Source organism: Poecile atricapillus, chromosome 14, assembly GCF_030490865.1.
Source record: "Poecile atricapillus isolate bPoeAtr1 chromosome 14, bPoeAtr1.hap1, whole genome shotgun sequence".
NCBI lineage: Eukaryota > Metazoa > Chordata > Aves > Passeriformes > Paridae > Poecile > Poecile atricapillus.
Window position 1 is genome coordinate 5,817,536 of NC_081262.1, and position 18,073 is coordinate 5,835,608.

The 18,073-nt window shown below is 46.3% G+C and overlaps 1 protein-coding gene across 2 annotated transcripts in view; it reads left to right on the forward strand.

The window, feature by feature from the left end:
• The first annotated feature begins 1,066 nt into the window (after nucleotides 1-1,066).
• Nucleotides 1,067-18,073, forward strand: part of ABAT (4-aminobutyrate aminotransferase) — a 48,884-nt gene continuing 31,877 nt past the window's right edge. The window contains exon 1 of one of the 2 annotated variants that reach the window (XM_058850072.1): nucleotides 1,067-1,176. The gene's annotated coding sequence lies outside the window, so the exon portion shown is untranslated. Of the gene's footprint in view, nucleotides 1,177-8,258; nucleotides 8,384-18,073 lie in introns of those variants that run through there. The other variant, XM_058850073.1, reaches the window with a different exon arrangement.

The following is an 18,073-nucleotide window of genomic DNA, read 5'->3' on the forward strand; positions in this document are numbered from 1 at the left end:
TATGAATCCCAGCTCTGTGAAGTCACCTGGACGGGGAGAGGGGACAGAGGTGTACATTTCAGCAGTTCTTATTGCCCTTTGGTAGCCAGCTCCTAGGTTTGGAAGAAAACCAAGTCTGTGAATGAGACATGGAGCTCTGTAAGATGAAAGTCCAGGCAGGGTTCAACACGCATGCCATAGGTTCTGCTGTGGGCAAGATATATAATATTATTTATTACTGGGTTGGAGCCTCAAAGTCAGTACTCTGTCTGCAAATACCACATTGCTGAAGTGGAACCAAGCAGCAACTGAGCAGAAGGGCTCGTAGTGGAATTTGAGCTGCTTCAGTCCACTACTGTCCACAACAAAACAGGTTTGTTAGGCCAGGCTTAAATGCTGGTGAAGATTTGGGTTTTAAATTTGGAGTTTGACATCACCCTAGCTTTAATTTGTGTTTCTAATCAGAGTTAGAAGACCAAAGGACTTCGTCAGTTGCTGTCTTTGCTAAATTAAGTATGTCCTAAGTGGCAGCAGGTGAACACGAAGCAATAAGTAAAGGACAGTGGGTCGTTGGGGAGCTGTAACAGCGCACGCACGGATTCCCATCGCGGTTAGGCAAGAGGCTCTGCTCTGCTGCCCTTGTCCGCGGTGGCCCAGGGAGCAGGGGGACGCGGGGCAGGTGGAGAGGAGGGCGGGCAGGGGGAGAGGAGGGCGGGCAGGGGGAGAGGAGGGCGGGCAGGCGGAGAGGAGGGCGGGCAGGGGGAGAGGAGGGCGGGCAGGGGGAGTGGAGGGCGGGCAGGGGGAGTGGAGGGCGGGCAGGGGGAGAGGAGGGCGGGCAGGGGGAGAGGAGGGCGGGCAGGTGGAGAGGAGGGCGGGCAGGTGGAGAGGAGGGCGGGCAGGTGGAATGGAGGGCGGGCAGCCCCTCACCGAGGGGGCACCAGCGGCCCGGCCCCGCCGCTCTCCGCCGACCCCGAGGGTCCCCGCCGGCCCCGCCCCTCCCGCGGGGCGGGCCCCGGCCGCGCTCTCCCATTGGCCAGGGCGGGCGCGGGGCCGCGGGCGGCGGTGCCGATTGGCTGCGCCGCGCAGGGCGGGCGGGGCGCGGCGGGGCCGGCGGGAGCGCGGCCGGCCCAGCCCAGCCCAGCGCAGCGCAGCGCAGCCCGGCGCGGCCGCCGCAGGACGCGCAGCCCGCTCCTCCCGGTGAGCGCCCGAACCGCGCGGGGCCGCGGACGGGCCGCTGTCCTCGCCGCCCTTCGCTCCCGCCCGACAGCGGGACTCCCCGCGGGCCTCCATCCCCGCAGGCAGCGGTGCTCGCGTTGCCGGGGCAGCCCCGCGTCCCCCGCCGCTCGCTGATGCCCTTCCGCCGAGTTCCCGGCGCGGCGCACCCTGCGGGGAGCGGGGCGGCGCCGGGCCGCGACCGCGGGGCTTCCGCTGCCGGGCGGGGGCTGCGGGGGCCGGCGCCGTCCTGCCCGCTCGGGGGGCCCTGCCCTGCCGGAGCCGAGCGTGCGGCTGGACCCCGGCGGGGCCCGGCGCCGTCCCCGGGGACCGCGGAGCGCAGGAGGGTTCGTGGTTCCCCGCGCGTTCGGCCGCACCGGGAGGCGGGTCTGGGATGCTCCGTGCCCCGGCAGCGGCACCGCCGACAGGCGGGTGGGCCCCGGCACGGACCTGCGGCGTGGAGAGGGCGGCAAAGGGAGCGGGAGGGCACAAAAGGCGTGAGGAAACAGCTGCGAAGCGGGGGGAGAGCGGCGCTGGCTGTGCGTGCGGGGCGCCCCTGGCTCTGAGGTGTTGCAGGCAGCTGAGTAATGGTGTTAGTGGAGGCCTGGTGCTGCACTTCGGCTGAGCTTCGGCTGGGCTATTCAGTTTCCTGTTCTCCAGCTGGTGCTGGTGATGCAAAACCCAAGCCAATACCTCATGCTTTGGTTTGATACATCCTTAGCATCACTTGCCTTACAGTGCTTCAAGTAATGTGGGGCTCTTATATTGCCTCTGCCTAGCTTGGCATTTGACTCTGCGGTTCTCTTTCTCTGTTTATTTCATAAACAGAGAAGGAAACGATATGCAAAGAAACTGAGCTACTGTGGGAGATTTCCAAGTAATTTTGTAATCAGTAATGAATGTTCAGGCTTACAAATACTGGATTTTGCCCTACAGTTCAAAGGCACAGTTGATGGGTATGGGCTCTGGGCTCTTGAAAGGGTCTTGCTCGTGTAATTTGAAGCTAGTAATTTGGTAGAGGTTGAAAGACAACTGGTATAAAAGGAGGATAATAGTGGGGTTACCTTCTGGAAGCTCTACAGTAAGGAAATTACCTACTGAATCCTGTTATTTTCTGGTTATTGTGTTATAAATTGAATTGACAGTTTTGCAGTGCTCGTTGCATTGTTTTTTTGTTGTAATTATCTTTTCTATAGTGTGAGTATTGGGCAAATTCTGTCTGAGGGGCAGTTTGTCTTCTCTAGCTGGAGTTACAAATACAGACTTGGAGGTCAGTGATTCAAATGCTGGCTCACAGCTCACCACAATGAAGCACAGCATATGCAAAGAAGGAAAATACCTGGATTTTGTAGTGTTTCTCATGCTTAATGTTTAAAGCACTCCTCAAACATCACTGGTCTGACTGTACAGACAGGGAAGCTGATAGAGGGAAAGAAAGTTGTTACTGCAATTTACATGCTGGGTTGCCTTGTGGACAGGGAATCAGTGTTCAGGTCTTCTGTGTCTGCAGTCTGTGTGTGGCTCCTCCTGGACAATCCCAAGTGCAGAGGACAGTGATTCAGAGATCTGCAGATGAATGAATGGAGGCCTGAGTCAGTGAATGTGCTGTGTTCTTAGGCAAGCTGACCTCTTGTAAAATACGTGTGGAAAAAAGCAATAAAACTATTTTTTTATTAGTCTTTTATTAGGCTTTTAGTCTTCTGAGGGATGACAGCCTCGGAGACATACTGTACAGTGAGGTGTCTTGTGCATCCAGACACAAAGTAAACTCCAGTAAGTGGATAAAATTGGGTATTTATGCCCAGAGGCAGCAAGAAAGCGCAGCATGCAAATAAATACCAAACAAATCAGTAGGTGTCCTGCTGGCAGCTGTGTCATTGGGCAAGGAGAATGTCCTGATCTGGATTTTTTAATAAGCAGGGAGAAACTTAGATTCTTGCCTGCCATGCGTATGTTCATACATACCAGCTCTTGCTGCCCCTGCCAGCAGCTTGGGGGTCTCTGGGTGGTTGCCCTTGCCCTGCCTGTGTGTGCAGGTGCAGCTGCACAGGCACCACTCCTGCCCTGGGAGGTGCAGAGTCTTCCTCTGGGGTTGTGCTCTGGGTGTTGGGCCTGAATTAAAACAGCCCAGGTGATGTCATGATGTACCTCTGCTACTGCTTAACCTCATAAATTCAGGGATTTTTAGGGTTCACAGGGTTAGAGTTCACAGCTGCTCTAGGCTGGATCTGGTTCTTGGCTTCTGAGCTTTGTTTCATGAATTCGAGGATTGAGAGGCCATTCCAGAAACACTGTTAAAGTTTTGTCTGTTTCAATTACAAGTTAAATTCCCTTCCTTTCTTACCCAAATGAAAACAGCATGTGGAAGCGTCTCAGAAAAAGAAGGCTGTTGAGTGGCAGTATGTGTATGTGCTAAATGAACAGGGTAGCACTCACTGTTGTGTCTCTATTGTAAAGATACAACCCAGTTGTATCTTTAAATCTTGCTGGATTGGCTGTATACCAGAAACTTCAAATCAAATGGGGACTCTTTGAACTTGGATGAGTCCCTGTTGCTCTTGGCTTTGCCTTTGTCAGAGGAAGCAGGGAGGAGAAGAAGGGAATAGATCTTGAGTAATTCTTAGATTTCATGTAAGACCCTTCTCATCATTATTGTTTCCAAATAGGTTTTTATTCCTACTTGTATGTTGCACCTTGTCTGTCTGTATGCATGACTTTTGTTCAAGCAGGCTTCTCCAGTAGTGCCTGTTCTTCTTTTGCAGTTCTTTTTAAGCTCTTAAGAGTTTTTCAGGCATAGTGATAAGTCTGAATCAAACAGTGAGGTGTCTTATCCCATTTGAAAGAATAAGTAACATAAAAGAGCTGGGTTCCATCAGAAGTAAAGCAGCTGGTGCTGACGTGTAGGGAGCTGTGAAAGTACAGGTAAGTAATGCAAAAATGATACATCAGGAGCAGTGAAGCTTAAAGACCAAGAATCCACCACACAGATAATTATCACTGTGGGCCCATTGCCTGGGGAAGGATGGATATGCTTTAAAAGTTACGTAACAGATTTATCTTTCCAGAGGCTGAAAACACCCTATTCTTTTTACAGATGGATCTGCTTTCAAATTTCTCTTCTTTATATACAGAAGAGGTTGCCTTAGGGGTCAGAGCTCCTACCAACTAAGAGCAGATAATTCTTGAAGCCACTCTTCTGTGGCTTGAAAACCACCTCTGTCCCCTCTTGGTTTTCTGGATGTTGTGATCTGTTTTATCATATCACGGTCCTGTTGCCTGAAATGACAGCTGTGGTCCAGAAAAGAGAGAAAGTGGTATTTTTTAGCCATATGGTGTTTGTGCAAAAACAGTATTCTGGGGGTTTTCCAAAGCATGCAAAGTGTCTAAAACAGATAATATTGTTGTAAACTATTTCTGTGGATTTCAGGCTCTCTTCTGATCTGTGGGAGTAAGGTTCTGTAGTGTATCCTTGTATTAGATTGTTTGTCTTTCCTTTCAGAAAATATTTTACTCTTCATTTTCCATATTTAGCCTGAACTAGAAATTTAGCAGAAAAATGTGATAGGAACCTTGCTTATGTGTTGCAGCTCTTGGCTGTGGGGAAGAAGCAGCTTGTCTTTCTTCCTGTCCAGTAGAGATACATCTGCTTGCAGCAGGGAGGATATTTTCAGAGGGTATGAGTTTCTTTTTGAAAGGAAATCCCACTTTTTGCAGCATGAAGTTTAGGTTCTCTTTTCCTAGTTTGTGCATTTGCAGTACTTTGAATTTTGTGTGTGACAGCTTCTATGGCCATAAATCCTGTTGTGGAAATGAATGCATGTCCTAGCAAGGGCTGGACAGTCATGGAATTATTTTATGGCACCAGCAAGGAGCTGATCTCATTAAGTCCCTTTGTGAAGGGTTAAGGTTGGGCACCTGCTGTGTCCAGAACACAGGTCTGCCCTAGTGATGAACTCAACTTCTATAAAATGATAAAGCTATGCTGTCCTGTTTGATGTGAGAAAGCACCAAAGTCACTCAACTAAAAGTACTGCCTTTAGTAAGTGAATGCTGTCAGCTTGAAGAAATGTGAACTTAGTTTTTCACACTTAATTCCCCTTTGTAATGTCTTCTGCCATCATTTCAGTAAACCTTTCTCAGATTTTATGCAGGAGATAAGGTATTTGTGTATGTATTATGCATTGTGTGAATGCTTATATCAAACTCCTCCTTGGGGCTCTGGCTGAAAGGCAGTGTACTATAGAACTTCTGTGGCAAGGTGCAAGACACTCTGAAGGCAGTAAAGCTTCAGACTTGGTGACTTTCCCATTTAGATTTTGTGATTTTCCTGAAATGCAACTTGGCATTGGCAGGGTGTGTTTACCTCCTTGTGACTCTTGGGAAACTTGGCAGTTTAAACACCAACATCTAGTTCTGCTGGTGTTTCTGGGAGATGTTCTGCAGCTTGCTAAAGAATTCATGTAAAAAGTCAGTATGTCTCAAATGCACTCCAGGTGACAGGATGAAGTGCCAAATTTACTGGTTTAGCTGTGTAGCTGTAATTCGGAGAGTTGAAAAAACTTCTAGACCTATCCCAGCTTTCTCTTATGTCAAACACTTTAAAATATTCCTTCTTCCAGCAGGAATTTCCCTTGCTGTCTCCAAACAAAGTTCAGTTTTAATTTTACAAATGAAAATACATTGCTTTGCAGCTATTGTGCCCATTTATAATTCTGTTTTACTTAGGAATTTTTTAGCAATGGCCTCAAAATGTCTGAAGTTTGAAACCTGGCAAGTTCAAGTACCTTGAAAATTGGCTGGATAACAGCAAAGAAATTGGGCAATCCTTACCTGGCACCTTTTGGAATACACTAATCCAATTTAACCCTGCCCTGCTTGGGTTGTGACAATGTGCCTTTTCCAAGGTGTGGGCAGCTGGTGGAACCCGTATGAGGGTGACTGTTGTGGGAGTGCATCCCTGAGATGTTTTCCCAAGCAGAAAGCTGTTCCTTTGCCTCAGGAGGGGGCTGCTGTTGTGCTTCCTTTGGTTTGCAGTGCATTTGTATTCTGTGCTGGCTTCTTTAGGGTGCCTTTTGCTGGGCTGTGCGGAGGTTTGGGTTCAGGTTCCTGTGTCAGTGTGCTCTCTGTTCCCCACAGACCACGTCACTGTCCCAGCTCTGTGGAGCTGGGACATCCAGCATGGATGATCCTGGAAGAGGGATCAGAGCTTCTCTCCTGCCTTTCCTTTCATCTCTTCTGCCATCTTCATGTCACAATCACATTTCCTCTCCTGGAGCTTTTCAGCCTGCCTGCAGTGTCGGTGTGATGTTCTCTCCATTTCCTCTGCTCTTCCTACACAGCTTTCCAACCCTTGTGTTGATGGTGTCTCAGATCTGTTTTAAGAGCTCCTGGTCCTACCTGTCAGCTTTAAAAACAGATGTTTCTGCCTAGAAGACCATTATAGCTCTGCAGGAGGCACAGCAGAACATGGACTGTGCTGCTGGGTGAAGGAGCTGCTCGTGTGAACGGGAAGCTGGCAGGGGATGGGATGAACTGCAGGAAGCAGCAGTGGGAGAGGTGCTGCCCTGCCCACAGTGTCAGTGGACAGCTCAGCCTGGAGAACACAGCTGCCTTTGGGTGGAATGTTTACAGGAATCTTGGAAAAGTGTTACCCAAGAGTGTGGATTGCCAGCAGGAGGTTTTCTTTCTAGTTGTTTGTTGGGGGTTATTCAGGGCTTTTTTTTTTTCTCCTCCCCTTGTAACCTTGGTTCCATCACTGGTTTCTCACAGAACAGAACAGTGGGTGTTGGGAAAACACATAAATTAGTGATGATGTTTTTGTGGTGTCCTATTTTTGATGTTTGGGTCAATTTTAAAGCATCCAGATTCCATCAGTAAGCCTTGCACTGGGCAAAGCACAGGGCAGCAAGTTCCTCATGGAAATTTCTTCCCAGTGCTGGCTGATTTCATGCTGGCTTTGTTGCCTGCACTCTCAATATAAAATCACCCCTTCCTCTTTCCTCCCAGCAAATGAACAGCCCTACAGATTTTTTTCACAAGAGAAACCACCTCTTGCCCTTCCAGGCCTTTTCCTTTCTGAATGAGGTAGTGCAGGAATACAGGCTTCAGAAACCTTTGAGGAAAACAGGAAAAGAAAATTAGTTTGCAGGGAAAGGAAAGAATAATATCCCTCATTTATATTTGTAACTCATCAGGCTCAATTTTGATTAAAGACTGAACATCACCACAGCATGCCAGTTTTGGCTTCCTCTTTCAGTGAAAGATGAAGTGTGCGGGGGTTCTTGGCAGCATCTCTTGACAGCAAACACAACTGAAATCAAATCATATATTTTAATTGGTCTGGCAGTACTACAGGAATGTATAAGTAACATAAATATAATGAAAATCAAGTATTTTAAATAAACTTGGTGTAATCTAATAGCAGTAATATTTTCTGTTTGTATTATGCTTCCTCCCAATTTGTCTGTCAGGTTCCTTCTCAAATAATGGAAACCAGCCATCTTGTTCTCTGTTAACTCTCTTTCCACATCTGTCATGAGTTCCACATTTTTTTCAAGGTTCTTGCTTCATATTGATGTTGATATGTTCACCAAAAAAAATTAGGATACTGGGAGCAGGATGGAGGTAGTAAGTTTGTACTGAAACATTTTTAATGGCTCCCACTGTGTATATCTGATTATATAAATTATTGCCTCAGTGGGAATTAGAGAACACGGCAGGTAAAAAAGCTATTAGAAGTCAAACCAAACTGCTCTGGACAGATTTCAAGCACAAGATGCTTTATGGCAACAGGCCAGAGGGTAATCCTGCCATAGGGTGCTGTGGCTAGGCTACAAACCATGACTTCTCCATCCTTAACAGCTTCATCACTTCAGACAAATCTGAGCACACTGCCACTGATGGGCCCCTGTGAGGGTTGGGATTTACCTTTATATGGACTGAGCTGCAGGTGTGAGGGATGGGATTTACCTTTATATGGACTGAGCTGCCATTCACTGTCATGTTCTCCCCTCTCAGCTCCAGTATAAAGCAAGCCTTGTTTTTTTTGCTCCACAGCTATTGCTGCAATGCAGCTTCCTGGAGAGAGAAATAGGATTACACAATCAGAGTGTGCTGGTGGAGGTAGGAAAGCAGAGGATGAGCTGGGCTCGGATGAACTCCACACTCCTTGTTTGCAGGGTGGTTTTATCAGGTAATGGATCTACAGGGGAGCAAATCTTTGTTTGTTCTGTGGTTTGGGCACTGGGTGTTGGAAGGGGCTGCTGGAATGTGATGCTTCTGCCTTGGCTGTTGTGAAAAGCAGCTGAAGCAGAACATAGGAAGAGCTGGTTAGTGTTAAAAAGGGAGGGAGTAGAGGCAAGTGGAGACAATGACAAGCAGTGCTAGGGGCTGGATTCATGTTATAGGGCCTTTGACTAGGAAGGTCTTTACCCATTGCAGCAGCAGTCTGTGCACTGCAGTAACTGTCACTAACAAATCTTGTGCTTTTCTTCTTTCAATAATGAAATTCAAATGCCATTTCCTTTTAGAAAGAAGACACTGCTTGCCTAATTTCTCATCATTATTTTTTTTTCCTTGGCCAAGAAGGTGAATGGAAAACACCTTATTTCTGATTCAGGCTGTAGGATTCCTGCTGTTCATTTATTCATTCAAATTGGACCGTTACCTGATTGTGCATCAGTTTAGAGTTCATTGTTTTTCTTTGTAGATTTTGGTGTAGTGGGAGACTTGGTTCAATCAAAATGGTAAGACTGACTGGCCATGGGTTCCATGGGTAGGTGATGTTTCAACAGGGAGTCAAGTGTGGTGGCTCCTCAGGGTGGACTTCTTGTTCCTGACACTGCTTGGTAGTTTCCTTTCACTGGTTTGCTCTGAGCTGAACTTGTGACTCCACTGGACACCAAGAAGGGTTTGGTGATTTTTCTTCCCCAAATTAGGAATCTCTCTGGTGTGGATGGAAGCAGGAAAGTTAGCTCAAAGTGGGGTTCTTCAGAAAAGAAGCTCAGAAGGTGCTGCTATGCTGCAAACCCAAGGCTGGTTGCATCATTTTGAGATGCAACACTTGCATAAAGTATCTTTTTTTTTTCCCAGAAAATATGCAGAGAAAATGAGTTTCCAGAGTGTTCTGATAAATGATAGGAAATGGCTCACAGTTTCACTTTTGTTGTTCAAAACAGAAAAGGGAGGAGAAAGGAACTGTTTGTTATATCTGGTCAAAATCCACATGCAGCCTTGCATAACTGATCCTCTACTCTGGCTGGTGAGCAAGATTAGCAGGCTTGCAGGCACATTCCTCTCGTCTCTTGCGAAACTCCAACCTCTGAATATCTTTTATTTATTGTCGCTAGTTAACAGCAAAGAGGGAAAAGGGACAGCTTAAGATGATATTGACACTAACAAAGCACATGATGTATTTTCTGTGAAGAATTACCTGATTACTGATAAATCCTGCAATTGCATCCATCAGGTGAAACCCTGACTTTATGAAGGAGAAGGGAAATTTGCTGTTCTTTTCCTGAGCTTCTGTGACAGTGCCCTCTTGAGAGAGGTTAAGTACCGGTGAGGGCAGCACTCTGAAGGGAACCACTCGCTGTCCCATTGTGCTAATGCTGCTTACTTTTATAAGCCACCCTTAGGAAGATAAACATCTCCCACAGAAGGTTTTTGTTAAATAAATAAACAAGATGTTTAACCTAACTATTAGCTCGTTATTCCGTCCTGATTGTACTCATCCTGGAAGAGTTATCCTGGGTTTGTTTTCCCACTGTTTATGGAGCCTCTCTTAACATCACAGTTATACAAGGCATCCTTCATCAGTTCCTTGATTCCAGGTCCGTCTCCTCTTACCCCAACAAGTAAACTGGACTTGCTCAGCTTGTATAAAAACTTCTATAAAGATTTGTCCAAATCTTCATGGAAGTTTTCTTGAAACTGGTCAACATTTTTTAACTATCCACATGTGGTGCATAAATCTCCACTTGGATGTGCCAGACTGAAGAGCAGAGCCCAGTTCCTTATGGGTGTCAGTGTTACCATGAGAGCTGAGGGTGCAGTAGAGATGTACCTCGATGAGCCTTCACCAGAGAGTTTAGCCATTAGCACACTTAGTAAGGTCCAATTTTTCTCCTCAAATTTGTATCCAGGTTATTCAGTACCTGTGTGATAATGCAGCAGATTCATTAGTTTGGTCAAACAGGCAGGCAATATGTAAGGAGTAAATAAGCAATGTGTAGGGAATAAATAAGTACTGTTCGTGCAGCAGCCTTGTGGATTTTTTTCGTGGGTAACTTTCAGGTTTTGATCACCAGAGAGTCTTCCAGTTCCCAGTTTTTCTACCTTGCCATTAATTCAGCAGGGTTTTTTGGCTCATTCCCAACTCTAGTCTTGTGAATGGGCCCAGTGAAGTAAAAGGGACCACTCCAGAAACATGTATCTTGCTGAATCAGATTGGCACTAGTTTCTTTCTCCATCTGGAGCCCAAAAATAATGTTCTAAACATACTAGGGAATTTAGTAACAGAGTCTTTTTAACACTGTGTACATATCTGTGTTTCCTGAACTGTTTTGAAAACTTCCCAACTGCTGTTCCATTTTATCTATTGCCTGAATAAACAGAAAATAATAGGACTTTTGTATAGTAGAATTGCACAGTAATTCCTCCATCCCTTTCCTTCTGAATGTGAAGTTCTCATGTTTAATGGGAATTAAAGCAGTTGACATGAAGAGCAGAGGGGGTGATCCCCTGTCCCTGGGTCAGTGTGAGTTACAGCAGTGAATGATTAGAGAGTAGTGCAGGTGCAGTTCAGGTGTGCCCTGCATATGTGCAACCTCTGACTTTTTCAAGCTCAACATCTGCCCACCAAATGAAATCCCTGCAGGTAGTGGTTTTGATTGTGCTGAATTCCACTCTGTTCATGAGCCTTTTAACTTCTTTCACAAAAGAAAAACTGCCTCTCTACACAGAGCGTAAAGTTACTGGATATGCTAGGATGGGAAGCAGCTTTCCGGCCAGCCACAGGCTGGAAAGATGCAGTGTGCTGGCTTTCTCACAAAGCTAAGCAATCCCAGTTGTCCTTTTAATTTTGTTTTGCCCTTCATGGTAATCCTCTTTGGCCAAATAAGATCTTTATCCTACTGTCTGCAAATCATTTGGTCAGATTTTTGTAATTAACTTGGGGTAAACATTTATATAGTCTTACTTTGTTTCCTTGCAGCTGCATGGAAATACTTTTTAATGTATTTTAAGGTGAACCTAGTGATTACTGCTCACAATACCTTCAAGTTGATATGACACTCCAGCTTGTGCTATATTCCTTCTCCAGATACAACAAGCCCTTAAGAGAGGCATTGATTTCCCTCTTCATGCAGGTTTAGGATCCTGCTCTTGTGGCACCTCTGTTTTTTGAAGGAGGACTGAGACAAGTGCTGAGTATCCAGCATGCTTTGCTCTCTGCTTTGTGATACTCATGTGTTTTGTTCCTATTTCTTGCAGACATGTATGACATTTAGGGTTTTGACATCTTGTCTCTACCCTGGAGCTGCTATTTCTGAATGCTGAATTCTTCTCAAGTACTGTAGCTGCATTGTTTGAACTGCTTTGTTTTACTTAACAAAGTGTAGCAGATGCTTTCTAGGATGTGAGGCAGGGGTCAAGGAGGGCTCTAGAGTTGCTTCTGGAGGAATTTGCCATCATTTTCAATGAAACGCACTGATAACAGAGTATTCCAGTATTTTCCATAAAAACAAAGTATCTTTGATACTAACCATGTGCTTTTACTTGGTGTTGTGGACCAGCCTGGCCAGAATCTAATTCCCATTTTGTTTTCACCATGATGTATTTCAAAAGGATGTTTGTAGCATTGGTACACAGCAATATACTAACAGTTGGTTCTGCTGAAGCTGGAGATTACACAATTCTTCACTGTTAGGAGGCAATGAGTGAGTCTTCCCTTGACAACTGCAAATCAGAGCAGAATGTGATGTGCCACATCCTTTCCGATGACAGACTGTTCAGATAGATTTCATTACCACTATTCTCTTGATTAAATCAAATGCAAGTCCATGGGGTTTTTGTTGCAGCTTCCACTTTTGTGAACTGCACAATTTTAATACATCTTAGATAAATTTTTCATAATTATAGTTGCTTCAAATCACTGACATGGGACTCCTAAGTTTTTTGCCCTGCAACAGGACTGAAATAGTCATTGTCATCATCTTTGTGCCTCCAGCCTGCCAGGCAGGGTAATTGTGGGTATGGAGGGATGAAAGCAGCCATACAGAACAGCAAGAACTTAGGCTCTGTCCAGGAAGTTTGGTGTTAAGCCATTTGATGCAAGGGTTAAAGCAAAAGAAATCCACTACAAATAAAAGTTTACAGCAGAGTTGTTGTCGCTGTGCAGGGTGGGTTTCCAAGCAGTTGGATGTGACATGACTCAGCATGATGGGGCACTGTGCTGACTGGAGTCTCTAGATGATGTTGCCGTATAACTTGTTAGCACTTTGCAGCACAAAGTACTTTTCATCCAGCTTCATTTTGTTTAATGAGTTTAGCCTCACATCATCCAAGGGAACATTCAGTAGAGGCACGAGAGCCTCAGTCTTCCTTAGGAGCTATAATCCTGATTATTACTACACTGAATAAGTGTAATAATAAATCACTTGCATGGTGAATTGCTCTTCAATTAAGCACCTATAGTTTTTCTCAGTCCTTCCCCCTCTGCTCTGTGATGTGTATGTGCATTAACCATCTGTCTGAATAGGATTGTGGCACTTTCTGTGGTAAATTATCTGGTTCAGTTTAGAGCCACCAGTTTGTTCTAATGACTAGTAACCAGTACAGGCCAGTTAAAATGTGTTGTTTACAGTCTGTGTATGTAATTAATAACAGATTTTAAATAATGAAGAAGGTGAGGGATGAGGTTCAGTTCTTATTTTGGATCAAATCAACTGCTTAACGGGATCTGTCTTACAAATAACTGCAGTCTGGCCTCCTTTCTTGACAGCTGCTCACAGTACTCGTATGAGATTCCAGGCTACAATCTCCAGCAAAGGAGAAGGCAACCAGAACAGGATTAACCACGCTGGATTCTCTTCCTTGTTGGTGTTAGTGGCATTTTGATTGGCAGCTTGTCTGGATGCTGATCAATTGTCCATTTTATGTAGAAACGCTCTGGGAAACAACATGGTGACTTTAAAACTTGTGCTCCTGCAATGGGTGTAAATGGGTTGTGTGGATGTTAGTGTATAAATGACCTGGGCCAGGTAATGTTACAAGGGAGAGACTGCAGAGTGTGTCTGCTCTGCCTGAACTGCTTTGTCCCTCGCTGTTCCTGTGTTAGCACAATGACCATCAAACCATCCGCCCCAACCAAACCAGTATTGCTGCTGTGGCTGCTCTGAGAGAAGGGGCAGAAGGAAGTGTGGTGCTGCAGGAGCAGCACATGCTGGAGTCACTCAGTTGCCAGGGACATTATCTGCCTCCTGTAAGCATCACATCTTCCATCTTTGTCCCTTGCTGCTGCTATTTGTCCTTGCCTCTGCCTGCCCCTCGGACCCTTCCTTGTGCCCACCTCTGCTCGTGCTGGGCCAGCAGCAAAGTCTGGGGCTTGCTCTGGCTGCTCCCTCGTCTGCCCCCTTGCAGATGGGGTGCAACACTGAACCCTGTGCTGAGGCAGCATCCTGCCCAAGTGTTGCATCCCAAAGCTGGAGCCTGCAGAGCCTAAAGTGGGAGCCCAGCTTGAATCTCGTGCCTGGCTCCCTGCTGCACTGCAGCCCTGCCTGTTGGGGGGCACGAGCTCCCCCTCCTCTCCTTTAGCTGTTTTAATGCTCTGATTACTGAAGTGGGTAAGTCACCACCTCGCTTGTAATAATTACAGATTTCCTCTGTGATTTTTCACTCGTCGGTTGCCACAGCAACTGTGCAGTGGCTCTGCTGAAATGCTGTCACAGGGATTTAAATCTGAAGCGGCTCAGCCTCTCTGCGTTCTGGCGCATCTTCCCTCTTGCCCCCCCCGGCACCATGGCAACCTGGCGATGGTATCCCAGCCTCGGCCATGGCACCCTGTGCTGCTTTTCCCTGCATCCCTGTGCCTGAAGGGATACTGCTGGTGTTTTGTGGGTGTCCACATCCCCCCATTGCCATCAGGAGCAGTGTGCAGCGGGAGGTGCTGCTGGGACGCGTGCTGCCTGCCGTGCTGCCTGCGCACCACCTGAAGGGAATGAACCAAACCAAGGTTATTTTGTGACCGTGATGTGCCTGGGTGTCACCCTCAGGATATTTGCAAACCAGAGTAAAAATAAGGGGTTTAGGGACAAAGCCTGTTCTTCAACTTCCACAATTGTTGGAAAGTAGGGAGCCATTTCAAACCTTATCACAGTCTGGTTCTGCGTCTCAGAATTTGTTTTCAGAAAGCTGCCGAGGAGGCTTTCGGATGAACCCAGACGTCCACATTCCAGAGGCAGATGCTCTCAGGTCTGAGGCGAGTCGGGTGTTCCTCTCTGCTGGCTTTGGCTGAGCACAGGCTGTAGCTGCCAGGAGCTGGTTCCATTAACCTCCATTAACTGGGGCATCCCCCCAGCCGAGCTGCGGGGCTGCGGCGCAGGGCTTCCTCTGGGTGATGCCTGTCCCCGCTGCGCGGCTGCTGGAAGGAGCTGGCAGCGATGGCATTCCTCACCAGCACAACCAGCAGCAGCCTGCGCTGAAGGGAGGCACACAGTGAATCAGGGAGCAGCATTTCCAACCCAGGAGCTGGCTGTGGGGAGCTTGGGAGCAGCACTTCCAACGGGAGAGCTGGAGTTTGCGTCCGAGTCCTGTAAGTGCCTTTGGCGTGTGCCCGCGGGCGGTGGGGTGGGCACAGCAGCCGGCCACGCTGCACACTCTGCCCGGAGGGGAACGCGGGGATTTGTGTCTGAGCAGCTGTGTGTGTGTGGTTACAGCGTCCCTGCCACGGATACACGGGGATAGCTGCTCCTGGTTTGTTTTCTGGACCCCTTGTACAAGAAATCTCCTGCGTGGCTCTGCTTTTCCATGTCCTCAGCTGGAATGGGGGTCACCTTGAGAAACCAGAGCTCTCGCCCTGGCTTAAGATGTTTCCCTTGGTTTGGTGCAGGCTGTCTCCAAATAAGCTATTTTATGCCTTTTGAGACAGGAAAATAAATTGTGCTTTTATTTGATGCTATTTAACTATCTGTTTTCCTGATCTCTGAGGAGGCAGCAGTAAGATGCTAGGATTAAAATCTTACAAGGAATATAACTGAATTTCATTGGAAATACCACTTGAGGGTATTTTGCAATACTTTAATTTTTTCAAAACTACAAAATGCTTGTGGAGCAACTAATCTGAAAAGCACGGCTATGCAGTAATTTGTTTAATCCATTGTGACCTGGGCTGCTTTGGTCTGGGAAATGTGTGGAAATGCACAGGCATGGTTTGGATATATTATTGCTATCTGCATTTAAAATAATGGATTTAAAATATGCTTGAAGAGATGTTTTTATATGTACCTTGCTTGTAAAGTTCACTGAAATATCAATGTGCAGGTTTTTTCAGGGGGAACTGCTAAAAAATTCCAAAAAAAGATTAGAATTTTTTAGCTAATGTAAGTTTAGTTGTGCTTGTTTTTTATCATCATTTATGTACCATTATGCCATTTATATAGGTATTGTTGGCTTTGCATCTGGAACTTGCCCAATTTCTTGCAGATGCTTGTTTCAATTCCATTTTTTTCTTTTCCTGAGACAATGTACTCCTTTCACAAGGAAGGTATCGGCACATCTCATCCTGCCTTAGCTGTGCCAACAGTTCTTGGATCAAAAATGAGCTGCTCAGAAGTTTAGTGGGTCACCTGGATCCTAGTGTGCCATCATCACAACATTCCTACCTGTTCTTATTCACTGGTTTAGGGGCCAAGAGTCTTTCCTTGACCCAGTATTTTTTAGAGAGAGGTTAAACAGAGACAAGGGCAGAAAGATTTTATTTTAAGAAAAAAGAAAATCATGTATATATATCCAGCAACCAAACCCTGCTTAGTGGGCACCTTAGGAGGAGAACCTGGACACATGAGTATAGTGAGACTTTAGGCTGTACGTGAGTTTTAAAACTTGATGGAAGGACTGAACCTATTGTGGCTTCGCTGCTGGTTCAGCCCTGACCTGAGTGCAGGTGCCATGAAGCAGGTAGGGATTGTCGTGTCCCTATGGATCCTGGACAGTACTTCCAAGTTGTAGGTGTGAGGTTTTCATCTTGTGCAGTGCAGCTTGGCTTGTGCTTTTGCTGCAGTGCTCACAGCAGACGGACTTGAATGCCAGCTGCATGTGGAGAGAGAGAAGGGAGCTGTGCAAAAAAACTGGTTTATTATGCTTTTGTGTACAATATTTACTGTTCTGTCAAGACTTGAAGGACAAAACAGTCTCTCCATTTCTATTCTTCTGAAGACTCGTGGGACTGTCCAGTGCTGTTGGTGTTGATAAATAAATAAACAACCCTGAATAACCGACACTTGAGCTTTACTTGTAGCTATGACAACTGTGTCCTTGACAACTTAAGTACAATCATGGAGTTTTCAATTACATCCTGTTCTACACAAAGCCATTAAGATTAATAGAGGCATAAACAGCCTGTCAGCTTGTGAAGTGGTTTTTGGCAAGATCTATGTCGGTGGTAGATACACGTTTCCATGTGCAGAAAACCACCAGGTGTTCCTGCTGGGAATTGCCTTGGTGGGCTCTGCAGGCACAGGCTGGCCAGGCCTTGGGGACAGCCACACTTTGCTCTTTTTGGGCCACATAAGCGTTGAGCTTCAAAGTGCTCAGGGCTCTCCTTTGGCTGGGTCCTGCAGACCCAGCACCCCTCTTTCAGTGTCCCTCTCTGTCCTGACCCTGCTGTGTGGGGTGCTTGTAACCACCTTCACTTTTGGAGTATGAGGCTGTGGCCTTTGGTTGACCAAGGTGGGGGATGAGCAGCTTCTTTGTCTTTGCTGTGCCCTCTCATGAAGATGCTGCCTTTGTACTGTTTTTGAACCTGAGGGTTCCAGCACTGTTTTGTGCTGAGTTTGTATAGACACTTAATGAAAAAATCTAATGCCAGCCTTTTATGAACACTAGATGTAAATTTTCTTGCAACTTCCTCTTAACAGGACTTTTCAATTCTATTCTATTTCATTTGAGATAACTTTAACCTAGCTCTGACTGAATTTCTAAATTCTTGGTTTTACTCTTACAGACTTCTGCAAATCCTGTTGTAAGCTAATCCAAATCTGTTTCAGAACTATATTTTGGGATAAAACCCCAGGTGAAGTAAAAGGGCGTGTTGTGTTTCATTGTGTGCACTCAGGCTTTCATAAATACAGTCTATACTGATCTCTTAACTCTGCTCCTGGGACCAAGTGAACTGCAGTTAAATGCATCAACATGCTGCCAGGCCTCTTTGTTTACATTGTTGTTTACTACATTTAAAGTGGCTAAAGCAGCAAGTCAGGATTTCTAACGTCACCCTGTGCTCTGTCAATAACTGGTGAACTCATTCAGTTGTTTCCTGCTTTGATCTGCTGGATGTGGACTCCCCAAAGGAGGGTGGGGCTGTGCATTTTCAAACAGAAAGTGCTGTGTTCTTTGGATCTTTTTATGCAGATACCATGATGACATTACATTACCTGATTCTTCCTCAAATGCAGACTAAGGAAGGACATGATTGTGTTTAATGGATGACAGCCTTGACTGTCTTCTACCTTGCCCTTACTGACATTTGCGAAATTTTGGGGCTGTTCCAGACTCTAGGATCTCCTTGAGCTGTTCATAGAAGTAAAACAGCTCAGCTAAATCACCTGTGTCATTAAAATGCTTGTTCATGAACAGCACAAACCAGGAGATTTGCACCCCTTTAAGA